Raw genomic sequence first — 21,838 nt, 5'->3', positions numbered from 1 at the left:
TTTTTTTTTTTTTTTTTGCGGTATGCGGGCCTCTCACTGTTGTGGCCTCTCCCGCCGCGGAGCACAGGCTCCGGACGCACAGGCTCAGCGGCCATGGCTCACGGGCCCAGTCGCTCCGCGGCATGTGGGATCCTCCCGGACCAGGGCACGAACCCGTGTCTCCTGCATCGGCAGGCGGACTCTCAACCACTGCGCCACCAGGGAAGCCCCACACGTCTGCTTTTAATATAAGATCAGGGAACATTAAATTCCAGTCCACAAATGCTAAAATATGCTTTAATTTCATACTGTAACTAATTAAGGGAGACAGTAGAAGGGCAGAAAAGGGGGAGGAAGAGAGGCTGTTGGAGAGAAATGCAAGGATGCGCAGAAACAGGAAAGGAATGCCAGAGACCCTGACGCACCAAGGAAAAGAGATGCATGTAAGGGGGTTCTAGAGAAAAAGAAATGTGGACAAGTATCAAGCAGTGAGCTTCCATCAGCCGTAGACAAAACTAGGGTTTGATTGCATGACAGCTGCATCTTGTGGCTATTAGGACCTTGTAGCTAATGAATTTTTAAATTCATTTTTTGAATGACTATTTCATTTTTGCAGCTATAAGCACAAATACAATATGAATCTGATGCTTCGTGGCCCTTACTCCTAGGCCCAAATAAATGATATCAACATCTATGACCTTCTTATATACACTGGCCAGATTTCACCATGGAACCATGGCGTCAAGTGCACCTTCGGTCCCAGATCAAGTCAGAAGTCCAGCCCTGCAAAAGTCACCCCAGCCTTCCTGAGGATCCCTGGCTTAATAAGGGCATGTATAGTTCAGGCTAGAAGTTCTCCACAGAGTTGTGTCAGAGCCAGTTTAACCTTTGAGAGATGAAGAAAAGAGACATGGTAAAATTCATTCAGCTTAGGGGGTGGTGTCGTTTAATTGTTCTTCTTTCTTGCCTCCCATCTTCCACAATTGAAGGAATAGGACCACTGAGTCCCACTACTGCCTAGAGAGTAAAATGGTCGACCAGGTCCTAAGTTTTGTGTGTGTGTGTGTGTGTGTGTGTGTGTGTGTGTGTGTGAAAGGAATAGTAGCCATACAGCTACCAAAGGGACACTTACAATTTAATTCAGAAACAGAAAATTGACAAATGAGAGTGACTTAAAGCCATAATAAGAAAATATGTATATATGAGAAAATTAATACTCAATAAAACTCCCTGATTGAGAGGTGATAAATGACAGATGCAGAGGAGACAATGGTTAGCATTGAGTGGGGTGAATCAGGGAAGACTAAGAGGTCAAGGAAAGTCTATGAATTATCTGGGGGATAAATAAATAGAAATTACACTGGAGGGGCAGAGGACTTCCTCCCCAAGTACCCTCAGTCTGCAAATCAGTTGTTGCCTGTGCCCAGGTGAGCTGGGCCCCTTTGCCTCTCCAAATCTCACACCCGTACATTTCCTCCCCATCACTGGCCCCTCTGCATGCCTTAGTTGGAAACGTGGCTTTTGCAGAGGCAAAAGCCAGAGCACAAGGCCCCTATTCACCCCGCTGGGTTTGAAATTCTCCTCCGAAATTCCTTTAACTGCAAACGCCTTCTCCCAAGTACACTGTGCATCTTTTCAAATTTCAGACATAAACAGCCGTGTAGCCCCACCTGGCAACCCCCTCTTGCCCTCCTGATAAAAATAGAAAGGGCTGAGGTGGGGAAAGCCGTGGACACAGTGGGGTTTTGTGGATCAGCTGTTCGCACGAGTGTTCCTGACCCCTCTGCCTATTTTGGGAAGGGGTTTCTCTCGGAGGAGCTTGGAGCTGGATTCTTGGGGCATTTGTCATCCATGGCACCTTGGCCCCTTCCATTCTGGGCCCAAGACGCATCTCTGTGGTTGTGTGTTTAACTCTGTGTCCCAGGGAGAAACACCTTTACCTGTGGTTATTGGCTTGGGTGTCAACTCTGGTGACTGTGGGGGATGGAAAAAGTGGTGGCAAGAAGCGCAGGGAAGCAGCTCGTTTGCAGAAGCCACTGGTGTGAAAACTGTCAGCAGGCCCCCAAGTCAGGCACCATGACCCCACGAGCAGGTGAAGGGCTTTTAGAGGTGATAAGCTCTTACCTTGTACACTTGGTTCTGCTGTATGGGACAGGGGTGAGCGAGCAGGGCGAACTGGCAAGTTCCCTGAGCTTGGCCTTATGAGACCTGTTCTAGGTCCAGCTGTAGCGTTTACCAACCATATGACCTTGGACCTCAGTTTCCTCCTCAGTAAAAGAGGAATTGCAATATTCCCATAGAAAGACACAGATGGGATCCTGCTGCTTCTCTGCTTACAGCCATCCAGTAGCTTCTGGTTACATTCAGGACACCACGGCCAACAGAGCTTGAGCGACCTGGCCCTGCCTCTCTCACCTCATCTCCCCACGAGGCACCTTACTCTTCCCCTCTGTGTTTTGGCTCCACTTCATCTTCAGATTGTACGTTATTATTTTTTTATAGATTGATTTATTTTTGGCTGTGTTGGATCTTCGTTGCTGCACGCGAGCTTTCTCTAGTTGCGGTGAGCAGGGGCTCCTCGTCGTTGCCGTGTGCGGGCTTCTCTCATTGAAGTGGCTTCTCTTGTTGCCAAGCACAGGCTCTAGGCACGTGGGCTTCAGTAGTTGTGGTGCACGGGCTTAGTTGCTCTGCGGCATGTGGGATCTTCCCAGACCAGGGCTCGAACCCATGTCCCCTGCATTGGTAGGTGGGTTCTTAACCACTGCGCCACCAGGGAAGTCCCTCAGATTGTACTTTAAATACAGAGAGGCCTTGCCCGACCACCCAACTTCTCTGCCTCCCCCAGTTTCTATTATGACATCTCATTCCTTCCCTTCCCAGTCTAGACCACTCCTTGCTGGTGTGTATTTTGAGCTGTTTACTTGTGTAGTGTCCACCGCCCTCTCTCACCAGACTCTGAGCTTCAGGAGGGTAGGGACACATATTGTCGGCTCCCATCTCAGTGTGGGGCATTGCAGCCTCCCAATCGATATTTGTTGAATGAATGAGTAGGTCTAGTTTTCTCTCCTTTGTATCCGCTGTATCTGGCACATTTAGAGAATCTAGAAGTGAATCATAATAACTCACATGCGTTGAGCACTCTGCGTTAGGCACTGTTCTAAGCATTTTATGTCTAGTAACTCATTTAGTAACCATAGTAATCTTACTGTTTGTTAATGGCCCTCACAACTTATTCCTGTTTTACAAAAAAAGAAACTGAGGCCCGGAGAGGGCAAGCCCCTTGCTGCAAATCATAGCTAGTGAACGGCAGAGCAGAGATTCAATGCCAGACAATTAAGTCCCAGAGATTGTGGCTTTAACCTCTCACCATCCTGCTTGAATGAGGAGTGAGTGAAGGAGAGCAACTAGCTCATGGCAGGGGCTCATAAACATTCATTTATCCTTTCCCCCTCCCTGTCCACTTGGTTGAAAGGGTCAAATTAGAGCTATATAAGACAGTAAAGATGTGTAAGGTATATAATCTCTAAGGGTGTGTAGGGTGAGGCCTCTGTACTGATCAGCCAGCCTCTATCAGCCAGGAGAATTTCCTGGGCATGGTGGGGTTAGGAGAAGTCTAAATGACAGGAGAGAAGGGTGATGACAGGCCAAGGCCATGGGCTGAGGCTTGAGCTGGCAAGAGTGGGGAGCAAAAATGACTAGAAGCTACAAACCGCATGAGATAGCAAGTTAGACAATTGATGGGAAAGAGGAGTACCGCTAGGATGCATTAGGACGTGAAGCTGAAGCTGATGACCCAGCAGGGCCGTCAAGTCAGGACCCACAGATGGGAGTTCTCCTTTTCCAAGATGAAATCACAGAAGATGTAAAGTTAGTTTTTCTTTAGTCAAACCTGGCAAGAAGTGTTCGAGCTCCGGAGTCTGACGTCAGACGTCAGTTCATATGTCTTGTTTCAACTTCTGGCATTTGCTTGGCAGACTAAAGTTTGCCACCTGTAGCTGCCTAACCCTGACTCTAACACTGAACCAGAATCTAACAAATCCAGAAGAGTTGGCATCTTTGACTCAGAGGAGATTATAGATTTGGAGTCTTCAAGCTGGTTAGGATTCTGTGGCATCCTTACTCTTTCATTGTGTTAGGACTGAGGTGTTGACTTGGACCCCAAATTAAAAGTGGATGATGGGGAAGCAAAGCAGTATGGGTCACTGGGAATAGTGATATTGACCTTGTGCTGTGCTGGTTGGCCTTTGGCCCATGTTTAAGTCAGGATAGGCTGGGTTATGCTTCAGTAACAACAGTCTCCAAATCTCAGTGAGTTGAAATAACAAAGATTTAGTTCTTGCACACGTCCACTGTGGATAGTTGGGAGCTTTGCACCAGGTCATTATCCTCCAGGTCAGGCTGATGGAGCAGCCACCATCTGGAACATTGCAGGTTTCCATGGCAGAGGGGGAAAGAGAGCCCTGGAATGTTGTGTATCAGTAGTTAAATGCTCCAGCCCAGAATTGGCACATGTCACTTCTGCTTACAACTTACTGGCTAGAACTAGTCATGTGGTCCCATCTAGCTACTGTGGGAGAGGAAGTGTAATCCTATGTGCCAGGTGGATGAAAAGCTGGAATATTGTGAAAGGCATGATTACTGTCTCTAGTCAGTATCTCAGTGGTCGAATAAGGTTTGGGTTCCACCTGGCTATTTCGGTCCCTGGGATCCCTTCTTAAGGGGTCAGAATATCTCCCAGAGTAGGTAAGGGGGATATGATGCACAGGGGGCTGGAGGTGCAGTCTGGATGGCCCCATCATTGAATCCTTGTTGCCAGAACAGCCTTCATACTCTGACAAGGGTCTTGGACATTTGGTGGAACCCCATTTAATGCCCATTTGCCTGTGGTCTAGACCCACTCTTCTGGAAAGAAAGGAGGGCAGCCTCCTCCTTGTGTTCCTTACCTGGGCATTTGGGACCTGGAGACCCCACTTAAGATGTGTTCAAGTCTTTGACACAAGGTGGTGGGTTCAGTGTGCTTGCCAGGGTGAGGGCTCCTCTTCACTCTAGGATTGTTAGCTCTGCAGAAAGCCCCTTTCCTTCCCCATGGCTTTCTTCCTTGTCTTCTGGGACCAGATCTTGGAGGCCACTGGGCTCTCCAAAAGGTGGAGGCATCACTGGAGTTGGTTATAGTCTTGCAAGCTATTCCCATTTGGGGACCTCTTGCAGGCTTACCTGCTCAGCTGGTCAGTGAGGAGCTCTGATGACACCTAAAAATGATACAAACAAAGAATGATTATAAGAAAAGAATGGAGCATCTTGTGCGGTGAGAGCAAGGATGCAGGAGGCATACCTAGAGCCACAGGGCTCCGCTTTCCTAGTCGCGACTTGGCCCTGGCTCCAGGAAGCCTGCCCTTCCTCACTCAGCAAAGGAGGGAGAAGCTTCCTGGCTTATTGGGACAAGGGGAAGATATAGGCTAAGAGATTCCAACCTGTCTCCTTAGGCAAGGCACACAGAACAAAATCCAAGGGTTTGTGCTGGGACTAAGGCCTGAGAAGCCTCAAACTGCTTCAGTTATGGTCCAGGGAAGCCATGGGGCCTTGGCCTGGGTCCATCCGTGAGAATCTAGGAGTTGAAATACTGTGGCCTAGGAAAAGCCAGGAATGGGGAGTGGTGGTGGGGATTAGGAACCAGGTCATAAGAGAAGGCCTAACCATCCATAGCACCCCTGCGCTATGTAAGATAGGGCTCACCTGGAGGCAGGTAAAGGCTTCATGAGGAACCAGAGCTAGAGCAGATGCAGGAGGGGATCAATGATTCAAGTCAAAGAAGTAGAACCCTGGGAGCATGAACGCCTGGCTGGAGCTGTGGATTGGAACCTGGGATGGAGGAGTCAAGAGAAGGGACAACCAGGCAGCTTGTCTACAACAGGGGCCTTACTGAAGGTCATGTCTTGTCGTTGGGGCTTTGTTGGTGAAGAATCTAGAGAAGTCATTGGCATGACTGGCACATGGCATAGCATGGGCCAAAGACAGGAGGCAGAATAGAATGCCTGGAGAGGCCACCCTGAGTAAGCTTGACTCGAATGGGGAAGGGGCCAAGGGGACCCAGGACACACTAAGGGGTTCTGAGCAAGAGGAAACTGGCATTGATATTTCTTCATGTAAAAACCCTGCCCCATTGTCAGGGCTCAGCTCAAATGCTACCCCATCTAGAGAGTTCTACAGTAATCTAGGGTCAAAATATACCTTCTTCTATGATTCTATATCTGTCAGTTCTTGTCATAGGTGCCTTGTGCTCGAGTGAGTTACGGCTGTCTCTCCCAACAGCCTGATCTCCCTGTGGACAGGACCCCACTGCAGGGGACTCCCAGCTCAGCACCTGGCTCTCAGGTATCTGAGAAGCCAAGGGGAAGGCAGCAGGACGTGATGGGTCCTTTCCCCATCTTCCAGAGTGCTGCTTCTCCAGGGATGTTCCAGGACCACCTGCCTTCCAGGTACTTGGGCTATTTGTTTAGAATTCACCCCAGACTTGCCAAATCTGACTTTCTAAGGTTGGCCCCCCAAATCTTCACTTTTTTGCTTTCTTTTAAAATTACTGTTGGGACTTCCCTGGTTATCTATTGGTTAAGACTTTGCCTTCCAGTTCAGGGAGTGCGGGTTCGATCCCTGGTCAGGGAGCTAAGATCCCACATGCCTCGTGGCCAAAAAACCAAAACACAAAACAGAAGCAATATTGTAACAAATTCAATGAAGACTTTAAAAATGGTCCATATCAAAAAAAATTAATGTTAATGAAGCATAATTTATGTATAACAATATGTAACCGTTGTAATAAAGTTTGACGAGTTGTGGTAAATTTACACAGTCATGTAACCATCATCTCCATCATGATATAGAGCATTTATTTCACACCAGAAAGTTCTCTTTTGCCCTTTTGCAGTCAATCAACTACCCCACTTGGCTCCAGATGACCACTTCTATTTGTTTCTAGAGATTCATTCCAGAATCTCATATAAATGGAAACATGTGATGTGGTAGGTTGAATGGCAGTCCCAAAGATGTGTCCTAATCCTTGGAACCTGTAAATGTTACCTTATTTGGAAAATGTCTCTGCAGATGGGATTAAGTTAATGATTTTGAGATGAGGAAATACTTCTGGATTATCTGGGTGGGTCCTAAGTGCCATCACAAATGTTTTTATAAGAGAGAAGGAGAGGGAGATTGAATACCACACACACACAGGGGGAAATCAGTGTGAAGACGGAGGCAAAGATTAGAGGGATGTGGCCATAAGCCAAGGAATACTGGCAGCCACCAGAAGCTGGAAGAGACAAGGAATGGAATCTCTCCCAGAGCCTCCGAAGGGAGTTGCAGCCATGCCGACATCTCGATTTCAGACTTCTGGCATCCAGAATGCTGAGAGAATAAATTTCTGTTGTTTTAAGCCACCAAGGTTGTGGTAATTTTTCACAGAAGCTCTAGGAAATTAATGCATGTAGTATGCAATTTTTTGTGTCTGATTTCTTTTGCTCAGCTTGATATTAATATTCCTCCATGATATTTGTGTTCATAGTTCATTTTTCTTATTTCTAGTAGTATTTCACTGTATGGATATTCCACAATTTGTTTATTCATTTTACCTATTGATGAATATTTGAATTGTTTCTAGATTCAGAGTATTATGAATAAAACTGTTATGAACAAGTTTCTGTGTGTGTGTGTGTGTGTGTGTGTGTGTGTGTATGTGTGTGTATACATGTATTTTATTTCTTTTGGGTAAATATCAAGGGGTGGAATTGTTGGGTTATACTATAAGCATATGTTTAACTTAATAGGAAACTATCAAGTTCTTTCCCAAAGTGGTTGTACCATTTTGGATTCCCATGAACAATGTACGAGAGTTCCAGTTACTTCACATTCCCACCAACACTTGATTTTGTCAGTCTTTTATTTATTATATATGTATATGTAATAAATAAAAATATATAATTCAACTTTAATTAAAAAGGTATGATCTATATATTATATATAATCTATAATAAATATACATATTTATACTAGAGTTAGTTATAGGTTATATTTAATAAATATATATGTACTATATATAATAAATATACTGAATATATGTAGTACACACATAAATTCCGAAAAACACTTACTTGTTAAAAAAAATGCTTCTTTTTTAACAAAAAAATAAAAGTTAAAAAGTTCATGATAAGTGATGTACAAAGGTGATACTTTAATATTACTGGAAGATTGAAAATACTAGTAGTTTTAAGTATAGAAATATATAAATATGAACCAAATGATATTTAGTGTAAAGTGTAGATATTTAGTGAAGTGTAAAGTTGTAGACTTGAAATCTTTCATTTTTATTTTCTTAAATTTTGAGTTAAAAACCAACATAATTCTTCAAATGTCATTTTACAAATGTTATGGTCAAAAAATATGGAACACTTCCAAAATTTGCATGCCATCCTTTCACAGGGGCTGTGCTAATCTCTGTATCATTCCAATTTTAGTACATCAGTCTTTTAAATTTTAGTTATTTAAATGAATGTACAGAGGTACTTCACTGTGGTTTCAATTTGCATCTCCCTAAATAAGCATTTTTTGGCGTGCTTATTGGTCATTTGTATATCTTTCTGAAATGCCTGTGTAAATCTTTTGCCCATTGTGTGTGTAGGAGGTGTTGTTTAATTTCTTAGTGAACTTTAAGGGTTCTCACTGAACTTTACAAGTCCTTTGTTGAATATAAATATTGCAAATATTTTCTCCCAGTCTGTGGCTTTCCTTTTCATTTCCTTGACAGTGAATTTCAAAGAGTGGAAGTCTTTAATTTTGACAAAGTTCAGATTTCCAGTTTTTTCCCTGTATAGTTAGTGTTTTTTGCATCCCACCTAAGAAATCTTTGCCTACCAAGGTCAGAAAGATATTCTCCTGTTTTCTTCCAAAAGTTTTATAGTTTTAACTTTTATGTTTAGGTCTGTGATACATCTTGAGTTATTTTTTGTGTGATGTGAGGTAAGAGCTAAGATTAACTTTTTTTCTTACAGATATTCAGATTTTTCAGCACCATTTGTTGAAAAGACTAGTTTAGCCCCATTGAATTACTTTGGCCCTTTTGTTGAAAATCAGCTTGTAGGTTGTTTACCCATTCATCCATGGACGGATCATATGTTTTTTTGTTGTTGTTGTTGTTGTTTTTTGTGGTACGCGGGCCTCTCACTGTTGTGGCCTCTCCCGTTGCGGAGCACAGGCTCCGGATGCGCAGGCTCAGTGGTCATGGCTCACAGGCCCAGCCGCTCCGCGGCATGTGGGATCTTCCCGGACCGGGGCACGAACCCGTGTCCCCTGCATCGGCAGGTGGACTCTCAACCACTGCGCCACCAGGGAAGCCCGGATCATGTGTTTTTGAAGCTACTTGATGATATTACTTTTTAGATTTCTTTTCCCAAATGGTTTGTGGTTCAAATCTGCATTTTTACCTAGCACTTTGTTGATTCTTGTACTGGCTAAAGTATGAGACCCTTGGGTCATAGGGCATTGGTTCATAATCAGTAACAGAAGTGATAATCACCCAATGCCACGGCTCCACCTTCAAAGGGCCTGATTTAGCAGGTCTAGAGTAAGCCCCCAGAAGAAAACTTCCCTAAGAGCTATTAATTCTTTGCTTAAGAACAATGGGTACATCCTCTCCTTTTCATTCATGTGTTCCTTAGACACATAACGACTGGCTCTTCTGCTGGGCTCTGAGGTGCCTCAGTGAACAAGGTTTGTTTGAACAAGCAAACAGGCCAGTGCAGCCCCGTGTGTGCAGATGGGTCCAACAGAGCCTTGTGGGAAGAGTGGGTGAATGGTGGCCCTGGGTGCCACTGTGGATGCTGCAGTTTGGGGATACAGGGAGCCTCTCTTTGTCCTGCAAAGACCCCCATGAGGCCTAGCTATACCCCCGTGCTGGTTAGAGTCTGAGTGTGAATTCCTTCTTGAGGTTAAGACTGCATGTCACGTTCCCTACACTTGTGAACTTTCTGGCCTTGTCTGGGGACGGCTACGTCACGCTGTCTCCAAGTGCTCTGTCCCTAGTGGAAAGTTTTGGTCTCTGGAGGTGCTGAGAGAAGGCAGCTCTGTTGGGTCTGGTGGATTCTGTGACTGCTGAGCTGTCCGCATAACTTGGTCTCGGTCCACCCTGCCCTGTTTGTTTGCCGTCTGGATCACTTCTCCTAGTATGGTTGACTGTCCCTCTTGCCCAATTTCACACCAGAGCTGAAGCCATTTGGCCTTTCTTCCCCCCCTCCTCCACCTGATCAGTGCTTCTGGGCACGTTGCCTAGCCTGATTGCTCAAAATGTGCAAACCCAGCTCAATAGACAGGGCATCCAAGCCCTGGAGGCATTAACCAAGCTCAGCTTTACATGGTTTTCTTTCTGGTCTGGGCTAGAGCCCTGCAGTTCTGTAAGGAGAGGGGAGCCTGTTTGCTGTTCCATAGAATGGTCCAGAAACTCCAGCAACTGGCTGTTGCCCTGGAAGTGGAGGTAGCCTGGGTGCTGGGGCACAGCTGCTTTAGCTCTGAAATTGGTCAGAAGCAGTGGTTCTCAGCCCTGGCTGCACACGAGTATCAACCTGGAGAACTTTGAAAGCTCCTGAAGCCTGGGCTGTATCCCAGAGCAATTCAGCCAGGATCTCTGGAGGTGGGATCGGGGGTTACAGTATCTGTAAAGTTCCCCAGGTGATTCCAACACACTGCTAAGTGTGAGAGCAGCTGCTCTATCTAAAAGGCCAACACCATTGAGACGAGGTGAGGCAGAGTTGGGAGGTCTGGAGCCAAACTTAGTCGACATGCCTCCCTGGATGAAACATGGCACAGTCTATTTTGTTTTTGATTAAAATTATAGGGGTATCACCCCACTTTCTTTTTAAAAAAAGTATTTAATTTATTTATTTATTTTTGGCTGTGTTGGGTCTTAGTTGCGACATGTGGGATCTTTGTTGCGGCATGCAGGATCTTTCATTGTGGCTCGAGGGCTTTTCTCTAGTCATGGTGCACGGGCTCCAGGGCACATGGGCTCTGTAGTTGTGGCGCGCTGGCCTAGTTGCCCTGTGGCATGTGGGATCTTAGTTCCCTGACCAGGGATCGAACCCGCGTCCCCTGCATTGGAAGGCGGATTCTTTACCACTGGACCCCCGGGGAAGTCCCTCACCCCACTTTCTTTAAATTTCTATTTCAGCTGTAACTGATGCTCTTCCAGTGTCCACCCTAAGATCACCTTTTGGGTGCAAAACATACTCCCTCAGGCTGGGGAACAGGCTGCAAAGGGCATAGGCTTTGTTTGGCTCTGTGTTTTCAGTCCTTTGCACGCTGCCATGATACCGCGGATTGGTGATTACTGGCGGAGCAGGGCAGTGACTCAGGAGAGCTGGTTGGTCTAGGGGCTTTAGGCTCATTCTTTAGGCTTCTCCTGTCCCACCTCACGACTCAGCCCTGATTCTCATCTTGGGCTTGTCATCCCCACAAACCCCCAATCCAAGCATCCTGCTTTCCTACCACGATGCCTTCTCCTTCCGGCCACATTTGGCCCCCATCCTGCTACATCCTCAGTGGGATCTCGCCTTTTTTTCTAGTCTTCACCCTCTCCTTCTCTCTTACCCAACCTATCATTTCAGTAAGTCTTTTGCCAGCCGCCTACACTCCTGCACCCATCCTGTATTTTATAGAGAAAATTGAAGCTGTAGATTAAAATTCTGCAACTTCCAAATCCTGCAGTGTCCTCACTCATCCTTCCCCTGACCTTCCTGTTGCCATAGTGGAACCTCCTTCCTCCTCTCTGAGGCCAGTCCTCCAGCTCACCTCAGAGACCCCTTGCATCCCCCAACCCCACTGTCTTGTCAGGACATCTCAATGGTGATCCCTTCTCTCTTTTGTATTTTCAACCTCTGGCTTTCACCTCCATCAGTCTACTGAAACAGCTTTGGTTGATGTTACCTTTTAACTCCCATGTAACCAAATCTGTTGGATTTTTTACTCTCTGTTTGACTGACCTCCTGACCTGTCAACAGCAGGAGGCACAGCTGACCACTCCCTTCTTCAGGTCCCCCCCTCCCTGCTCTCTCCTGACTTCCTTCTACCTCTCTGCTCACTCCCCCTCAGTCTTCTTTGTAGACTCATTCTTTTCTCACAAGCCATTAAATGTAGACATTCCCCAAGCTGGGTCCTAGGTGCCGTTATCCTTCTGTTCAAAGCCAGTTACAAACTGTTCAAAATTCATTCTTTTGCTTGTGGATGTCCAGCTTTCCTAATACCATTTGTTGAAGCAACTGTCCTGTTTTCATTGAATGGCCTCCACTGCATGGCACCCTTGTTGAAAATCATTTGACCATATATTCAAGGGCTTATTTCTGGGGTCTCTATTCTTTCCATTAGTCTATATATCTATCTTTATGACAGTGCCACGCTGTTTTGCTTATTATAGCTGTGTCATAGTTTCCTCTTTGTCACTTTAAAAAACGTTTAGTTTCTGTTTTTTCACAGATGTATGTGTGTGTCTGTGTGTGAATACAGCTTAAAGAGTCAATTATACTTTAAGGCTTATTACTCTACCTCTCAAATCAGACCCTGCCTCTCTGTTTTTTGCTCCCTGGAGGCAACCACTTCAATTCTTTTATCTTTTTCCTTTGGAATTCAGCTCTATATCCTTAAGTAATATGAACATAGTGATACTTCTTGGTTTTTAGGTTCTAGGAATTATCTATTGACTTCTCATTGGTTGGAAATGAAGATTTAGCTCTCTTTCACCACCATCTCCCAAAATGTGCACACTTTCTGTCCCCATCATCCTCCTGGTAGACTTAAATCATAATTTTGGACAAGTCAGTAAGAACATTACTGTGACAGTGGAAATGTGCTTCACAGCTCAGCCATGTAGCATACTGTCATATATTTTCTTTTCTTACAGAACTTCTTGTTTTCCCTCGACTTAAGAATATTTTTATTTGTTTGCTACATTTTCTATGTATGTATCATTCATTCAACCCCAGAGGGTGCCTGGGAGCTCCCTTAGCAGAACTCTGCTGAACATGAGGAAGCCTGTAATTTGGGGATGGGTCATATATCCCTGAACAGGACACCTTCCTTTGCTAGCAAGAGGCTTGTCCACTGAGAGGCGATTGGAGTTTCCTTCTATATATAAGGTGCTGGGCTAGGGTGACAGGGATGGATGTGACAGTATTTTGCACACCAGGTACTTACACTTGAGTAAGAGAGATGGTGTTGAGGCAGTCATTCCAGTTTGAGGCAAACTTTGATGAGAAGAATAAGAGCAACTGCAAATCTGAGAGAGGACAGGTTAGGAACAATTATTTCTAAGTAGAAGATTCAGGAAAGGCTTTAGCAGGGAGGTGGTATTTAAGCTGAATTAAGATTTCAATGGGAAAGGTTAGTGGTTCAGAGAGAATGACATTTAGGTGCAGGGAAAAGGAGGAAGCAAATTTACAGAGATTGGAAAGTGTACTGTGGGTTCAGGGAAAGATGGGAGGCCCAGTGTGGCTATGACGGGGGATGCATGGGGATGCATCAGACAGAGGAGAGCTAATTCTGTGCTTGGGCATCTCCGTGCTAGGACTGGGTTCAGTCTTTTATAGGCACCAAACTAGTAGTTCTCAAAATGTTATCACCTGGGAATTTGTTAGAAATGAAAATTCTTGAGCCCCACGCAGACTCATGGAATCAAAAACTCTGGGAGCGGGACCCAGCAATCTGTGTTTTGACAAGCCCTCTAGAGGGTTCTGATGCATGCTAATGATTGAGAACCATTACCCCATCCAATCTGATGCTTACAACAATGCCATAGCTGGGCACTCATTATCCCCACTGTACAGATGGGGAAGCTGTCTCCGAGTGAGAAGGTAACTTACCCAAGGTCCAGAGGGGTGCTGAAGCTGGCTTGCACTGGCTCTTGAGAGCAAATTATAAGCATCTCTTCCCAACTCTAAATTTAGTGATGTCATATTGGTAGTTTGAAACTGGCCATAGTGGAAGTATTAACACCATGGAAACTGGTAAATGCCACAAATCAGGGTGTCAAGCCCACCCCGTGAGCCAGTTGTTAAACGTTCACCGGCATAGCACTCTCAGGGCACTCGGTTGGTAAGTGGTTGGTAGGCCTGGGTCTTGAACCCTGACAGCCTGGCTCCTAAGTGCATGCTCTTAACCACGAGGTTAAACTTATTCTGAAAGTCTGGAAAGATGGTCTGGGGCCACAGTGTGGAAATCTTTTAAGTGCATGGTAAAAATTTGGGCTTTATTCTGTACACACTGGATTTTTCAGAATTTTGAATGGGTAAGTGATAGGATTGTATGTTTAGGCAGGAGAACTAAATTGTTGGCTGTGGCTTTTCACTTTGCAAATATGGTGAAAAGATGGGATGAGGGGGTGTTGTATGGAAAGTCAAAATACATAGTTGCACTCCATAGAGAAGGGCCTCCACAGCCAGGGGGTTTCCCATTCACAGAAGAGGTCGTGCAGCACTGCAGAGCAGATGCCTCGTGCCTCACAAAGCCTTCTTGTTCTACAGGAGAAAGGTCCCCTGTCTCTCACTCCAACCGTCTGCCACAGCTTGTACTGGCCTTAACGCAGCCCTGCTGGCCAGAGGTGTCTCAGGATTCCCTGGTCCAGGTCATCATTCACTGTGCAGCCACTGTAGCAGACCAAGTGGTCACTTACCCACATTCAGTCCTCCTTCCTCAGGGAACCTCGAGGGTTTTCAGGCCCCCTTCAAATCAAGGCAGCCGTGCGCCTCTGGGAAGGGTGGACAACCCTTGGATCCCAGAGAGTGAATCCTGATTGTGTTTAAACCAGCAGTTCTTAGGACTGTTAAAAATTGAGGACCCCTAATGAGTTTTTGTTTATGTGTTATATCATTGATTTTACCAGATTAGAAATTAAAGCTGAGAATTTAAAAATTATTTATTAATTCATTAAAAAAATAACAGTATAGGACTTCCCTGGTGGCACAGTGGTTAAGAATCTGCCTGCCAATGCAGGGGACTCGAGTTCGAGTCCTGGTCCGGGAAGATCCCACATGCCGCGGAGCAACTAAGCCCGTGTGCCCCAACTATGAAGCCTGTGCTCTAGAGCCGGTGAGCCACAACTACTGAGCCCACCTGCCACAACTACTGAAGCCTATGTGCCTAGAGCCCGTGCTCCGCAACAAGAGAAGCCACTGCAATGAGAAGCCCGCGCACCGCAACCAAGAGTAGCCCCTGCTTGCCACAACTAGAGAAAGCCTGCACACAGCAACGAAGACCCAACTGAGCCAAAAATAAATAAATAAATTTATAAAAACAAACAACAAAGAAACCCCCACTGTGTTATTAAAAAAAAAAACAGTAGACCCATTACATGTTAACATATTTTTTATGACAAATTAGTATATTTTCTAACACAAAAATATTTCATGGGACTATCTAGTTGTAAAAGAGAGGAGTATTCATGTATTGTATAGGTGAAACTTGCTAAGAGAGTAAATCTCACCACACACACAAAAGATAGCTGTGTGAGTTAATGGATGTGCTAATTAGCTTGGTTGTGATAATCATTTCACAATGTAACACCTGTATCAAAATATCATGTTGTACAACCTAAATGTATACAATTTTTATTTGTCAATCATACCTCAATAAGGCTGGGGGAGAAAGGAAAGAAAGAAAAAAGGAGTATTTGAATAGCTCTTTCATATAATTGGGTATTTTTCTTTGATACTACACCAAAACTCAGCGAGAGGTAGTTTTGAAAAAGTTAGTTGTAATTTGCTATCTGAAATGAGGTCAAAGAACTTTTCATACCCTGTTGCAGGAAAATCTATGGGTGTACCTTGAGCTTTGGGTGGATCGTCTACCCATCTGTGATATTTGGAAAATAACTGGTTTACTGAGTATGCACATACTACAAATGTTGACATATTTTGTTATACAGCGTAGAAAATAAAATCATATTTGTTAACATCACCACCAAAAAGCTTTTATTGGGAAGCTGCCAAAGTCATGATGTCAGACACAAGTTTTCCAAAATTTGAAATTTCATTTGAAAGCTTGAATTTCGTCATTGGCCACAAACACTGTCAGTTGTTTTCCTTGAAATGACAGGCTCACTTTGTTCATTTTCGAGAAAATGTCTGCCAAATACACAAGTTTGAATAACTATAGTTTGGCAATTGTTGTTTCACGTAAAAATAATGTTCTCTGAAAAAAGTGGCTAGTTTAGTTTACAACTCAATTGTACAAATGCTTTTTCTCTAGACAACCATTTTCATACATCAGACATGCTGTTTGCTTTTATGCTTTATGCATAATTTTCATTTCATCACAGGATATTAAAATATCATGTTAAAAAAAGACATGTTTAGGTGTTGAGATTTAATAAAATTAATAATTCTTACTGCTTCATCAAGGACATCCTAAAGTGAAACTGGCTTTTTTTAAACTGGGAGAGCATGATACCAAAGTATACAATGATACTACTGTTTGCCACTGCTTGGGTGCTAAGACCTCAGCAGTTTAACCCACCACGCCTTTTGCTTCACCAGTGCAAATGTCAACATGGTTGATAACCCTTAAGATAAACCATAAGATTCAAAAAAATTTCTTCAACACTGAATATTTTAGCACCACTCGTCTGTTGCCGAGCATTCACATAAAAGATCTTCTTTGATGATTAGCTAGGGCTGATCTTGAACAAATACAAACAAAGCAGCTGACACAGCCACCCCTGTGCATTTGTCCATTTATAAGACAAATGTACAATTCTGCCAAGAGATCAATTCAGTCTTCATGTTGACAAGTAAATTGTTAATTCAACAAGTTGTCATATCACTGGGAAATGGCAGTGCTGTGATTTTTTTTTTTTTTTTTTTTTTTTTACTGAGTTTTCATTCAGTAGGCATTCAGCAGTGTCCACTGGACAAGACTTTTCTTAGTCTTTCGATTAATGCAGTTTGATGACTTATTCTGTCAGATGCTTCTGTGGCTTCTCACTTCTAGTTGGAAGAGCTGTAACAAACCATTTCTGGCTTTTTAAGAGCTCATAACATCTACGTTTAAAATATTTAATTCCTTTTTCTTTAAACTCTGGTTTTAAAATGATGCCACAACTCAAATGGCCCCATCAGGGCTGGGACAGGGGTGAGGCAAGCGAGAGTCGAGGGCACAGGGTTTAAGGAGGTACCCACTCTGTCTCCCTGCACTTGTAGGAGCCTGAGAGCGAGTGCCTCCTGACATTCTGCACCCTGGGAACCTCACTAGCCTCCCCCTAGAACTGGCTCTGGGCACCAAAACGACATTCAGAAATGTTCTGTTGCATAAGGCACAATGAGGTAAATAATTAATTTCTATAAAGCTGAGGGAGAGATTGCTTTCATCCTATTTTTGCTTCTTGTTCACAGTTCCTCCCAATTTCTTTGGAGTAGATTCCTCCTATCAGTAGTCAGCCAACTCTCTGACATATCACTTTCATCTTCTTCAGGATCTTTAGATTTAGTGATGGGTTGAGAAAGTGAGTCTTCTAAGCACCCCTTTTAAAGCTAATGATTGACAAATGTAAGAAAATATATATTATAAATAAATTTATAAATTTCAGAATAAAATATTATTAAATTCTAAAGTAAGAGTTTGAGATCCAATTTAAAAATTAAGAAAAGTTTTTGAACATTTAGTGAATAGTATTTCAAAACGAGCAGCAAATTGTACATCTTACATTTCTATGTAGGTGCAAAAGAAACTTTGGGATTTCGAAATAATGGTTTGTTGGATGATAATGAGGTCACAGAATACAGCAGCTATAACTAAAGATATGGGATTCCTTGGTGGCGCAGTGGTTGAGAATCCGCCTGCAGATGCAGGGGACATGGGTTCGTGCCCCGGTCCGGGAAGATCCCACATGCCGCGGAGCGGCTGGGCCCGTGAGCTATGGCCGCTGAGCCTGCGCGTCTGGAGCCTGTGCTCCTCAACGGAAGAGGCCACAACAGTGAGAGGCCCGCCTAGCAAAAAAATAAAAAACAAACAAACCAATAAAGCACAGTAGAAGTACTGAGCACAAACTGAGTTAATCTCTGAAAATACATGTATTGATATTGATGCCCTAAGCTTACTTTTCTTAGAAAATTCTAGAAAACAGAGCAATACACAAGTATACATTTCATGAACTGTCTGATATTATATATCGTTATATATCATGTAGCCTCTGGGAAAATCTACTATATAGTCAGGAAAAAATGAACATGAACAGGACATATGAAGTCTTATATTATTTTGAAAATTGTTTTAATTATTTTGTTTTAATAATTTTAATTATTATTATTATGAAAATTGTTTTAATCTTACATACCCATTTAAAGGGGTCCCACATGCCACAGAGCAACTAAGCCCATGCACCACAACTACTGAGCCTGTGCTCTAGAGCCCTTGAGCCACAACTACTGAGCCCGCGTGCCATAACTACTGAAGCCTGTGTGCCACAACTACTGAGCCCACACGCCACAGCAACTGAAGCCTGCACACCTATACCCTGTGCTCTGCAACAAGAGAAGACACTGCAATGAGAGGCCTGCGCACTGCAACGAAGACCCAATTCAACCAAAAATAAGAATAAAAATAAAATAAAATAATTTTTAAAAAAGGATCACATTTGAAGAACTGCTGGTCTAAGATAATGTTAGTCCCCTTGCCAGTGATTGGTTTAGGCATAGTTATGTGACATAATTCTGGCCAGTGAAACATGAAGAGAATTCTGCTGGGTGGTTTCTGGGAAGGTTTCCTAGTCCTTAAGAGAGAAATGCAAGAGATAATCTCTTCCTCTACTGGACATTGTTGGGGTTGGATGTAATGCCTGGAACTGTTGCAGACATTTCATGCCTTTGAATTTTGCTGATTCGTGTCTTCCTTTCACACTCCATATCAAATATGTCAGAAAATTCCATTAGCTTTACTGTTAAAATATACCCAGCATATGACCTTCTTCTACCACCTCCACACTCCCCACTCCAGTCCAAGACACCATCATTTCTCACTTGGATTATTGTACCAGTTTCTTAATTTTTCTGTCCCCCTTGCTCCCCATGTTATTCACAGGCAGCCAGGCTAAGTCTTTTTTTTTTTTCTCCTTCAATATAAGTCTTTTAAAAAGAAATCCAGATCATGTCACTCTTCTGGTCAAAACCTTTTGATGGCTATCCTTCTCTCAGGATAAAGGCCCAAGTCCTTACTATGACCACAAGGAAGTACTGATCTGGCTTCCATATACCTCTCCCTGCTGCCCTGTCCCTTCCTTACTCATTCCATCTTCCCTGGTTGCCTTCTGCTCCTCAAACAAGCCAAGCATGCTCTTCTCCCAAGGCCTTTGCCTAGTGCTCTTCTTGATGTCTGCATGGCTTCGTTCTAACTAATACTCCCTTAGTTCTTTTGGGCATTTGCACAGAGACACCTTCCCATTACCCCAAGCCCCACCTGGGACCTCCTACCCCTTTTATCCTGCTTAATTTTTTTCCATGGCATTTTCATCTTTGACATATTACATAGGAATTTGTTTGTTGCCTATTTACCCCCACCATAATTCAAGTTCCATGAGGGCTTTGCTTTGTTCAGTACTGTAACCTCATCACCTAGAAAAGTACTTGGTACTTAGTAGTGATCATTAAATACGATTTCCAGAAAGGTAGAAAAATGTGTATGGAAAAGAGGAAATAGTGACTAAGAATTTCATAGAATGGAAAGAAATAAATTAATTTTTAAAAGTTCATAGAGTATTAAATGGGGTACATTGACTCAAGACAAACAAATACTCAAGTTAGAGGCATTACAGAGAAGTCTCAGAACACCAAACACAGGAGAAAATTCTGAAAGTTTACTTTCAGAAAAAGCAGAAGAAAAAGCAGATCATGTACAAATATAAGAATTATACTGACGTCAGATTTCTCATCAGGAAGCAATGAGGCATGGGAAAGAAGGACTTGTAAATAACTTACTAAGATTTGTCATTCTCTAAAAATAAAATTTTAAATAAAGGGATAAAAATTGTTTGTGACAATCAAGAACCAATTCTGGGTAATACCAGTGTGGCAGAGTGGGGATGATGTTGAGGAGATGTAGAGACTGGAAAGAGGTGAGTGAGTGCCAAGGGAAAAGAAATTCACAATGGAAACGAAATTCACAATAGAAACTAAACATAAGTATCATACTTAAAAAGTTAGGGGAAACAACTAGAAGAATAAAAATAGCATATACAACTTTCAGTCTAGCATAAGAAAATCTGATTCATGCAATGGAAAGTAGGACAAAGAGAGAAAACACATAGAATAAATACAAAATAAGATGGTAAATACAGTAAAACACAAAGTGAGATGGCTGAAATAAGTCCCAATATACCAGCAATTAAAATAAATGTGAGTTAAACTCACTGATCAAATTGGATGACAAAATAAAAACAAAACAAGATTAAGCAATATGTTGTCTTCCAGAGACCGTGACAGATGAAGTGTTATTCCTAACCCCTTTTTCCTTGTTGCTTTTCTTTATAGAGGTTGAAACATTAAATTGTTACTCTCATAATCTCCATTCTAAGTGAAGTGGCCTTGGGACCCAGTTCTATGCCATGAGACATAAGTGGAAGTCAGCTTGACCGAATTTTCACAAAAAGCAACAGAAAACCCTCATAAACCAATAAAAAAAATTAGAGTAGTAACCAAACACTTCCCTACATCAAAAAGCCCTAAGATCAGTTAATTATATGAACCATTTAAGGGACAAATAATCCCTATCTTATACAAGTTTTCCAGAAAATAGGAATGAAATTAATAAAATGATTACATGAGGTTAGTATAATCTTGATTTCAAAACTGACAAAAGACATCACAAGAAGAGAAAATTATAAGCCTGTTTAATTTATAAACATAACTGTGAAAATCCTAAGTGAAACATTAATTGAACTAATCTAAAGATGTATTTTTTAAAAATCACAATGAAGTAGAGTTTATCCCAGGAAAGCAAGAATGGCTCAGCATCAGGGAATAAAGTCAATGCAATTCACCATGTTAATGAGTAGAGGAGAAAAAACACACCAAGGACAAAGAGACAATCTTATCTGTTTTGTGCAATAGATATACACATGGTTTTTCATAAAGTGCACACCTAATTATGACTTTTAAAATTCTTTGAAAATTAAGAATGGACAGAAACTCCCTTGATAAAGGATATCTACCAAAAACATCATACTTAAAGAGAAATTTTAGAGGCATTCCTTTTCATAATAGGAATTAGACAAGGTTGCTTGCTATTTGACATAGCAATTGAGGTGCTGTGAGTGCAATAAGACAAGAAAAGAAAATAATAGGGAGAACAATTAGGAGGGAAGAATTAAAACAGTCATCATTTATACATAAGATGATCAATTACGTAAAAACCCAGCAGAATAAACAAACCTCTGGCACTACTAAGACAGTTGAACAGATCTACCAGATTCAAGATCAACTTGAAAAAAATCAGCAACATTTCTGTAGTCCAGGAAAAACCAACCAGAAAATGGGATAACATTTGCAATAGTAACAAAAATTTTAATGACAAAAAAATGCTTGAGATATTTATAAATACAATTTTAAAATTAAAGTCTTAAATGAATACATGAATAAATGAAGAGATAGACTTATGCTATCCAATCCATAGCCACTAGCTACATGTGAGCACTTAAAATGTGGCTAGTTCCAACTGAAATGTGGCATAAATGTAAACACTGAATTTCAAAGACTTAGTATAACAAAAGAATGTAAAGGATTTCATTAGTTTCTTTATATTGATCACATGTTGAAATGATGATATTTTGGACATATCGGGTTAA

At 42.7% G+C, this 21,838-nt stretch overlaps 1 long non-coding RNA gene and 1 pseudogene across 1 annotated transcript in view; one reads left to right on the top strand and one right to left on the bottom strand.

The window, feature by feature from the left end:
• The window catches only part of LOC136793842 (uncharacterized), a 99,728-nt gene that overhangs the window by 8,022 nt on the left and 69,868 nt on the right, over positions 1 to 21,838 (top strand). The gene's annotated exons all lie outside the window — the stretch shown is intronic.
• Positions 8,404 to 8,503, bottom strand: LOC131753899 (U6 spliceosomal RNA; annotated as a pseudogene).

The sequence above is a fragment of the Kogia breviceps genome, chromosome 3 (genome assembly GCF_026419965.1).
Source record: "Kogia breviceps isolate mKogBre1 chromosome 3, mKogBre1 haplotype 1, whole genome shotgun sequence".
Classification (NCBI taxonomy): Eukaryota; Metazoa; Chordata; class Mammalia; order Artiodactyla; family Physeteridae; genus Kogia; species Kogia breviceps.
This window is presented reverse-complemented; position numbering and strand designations above follow the sequence as displayed.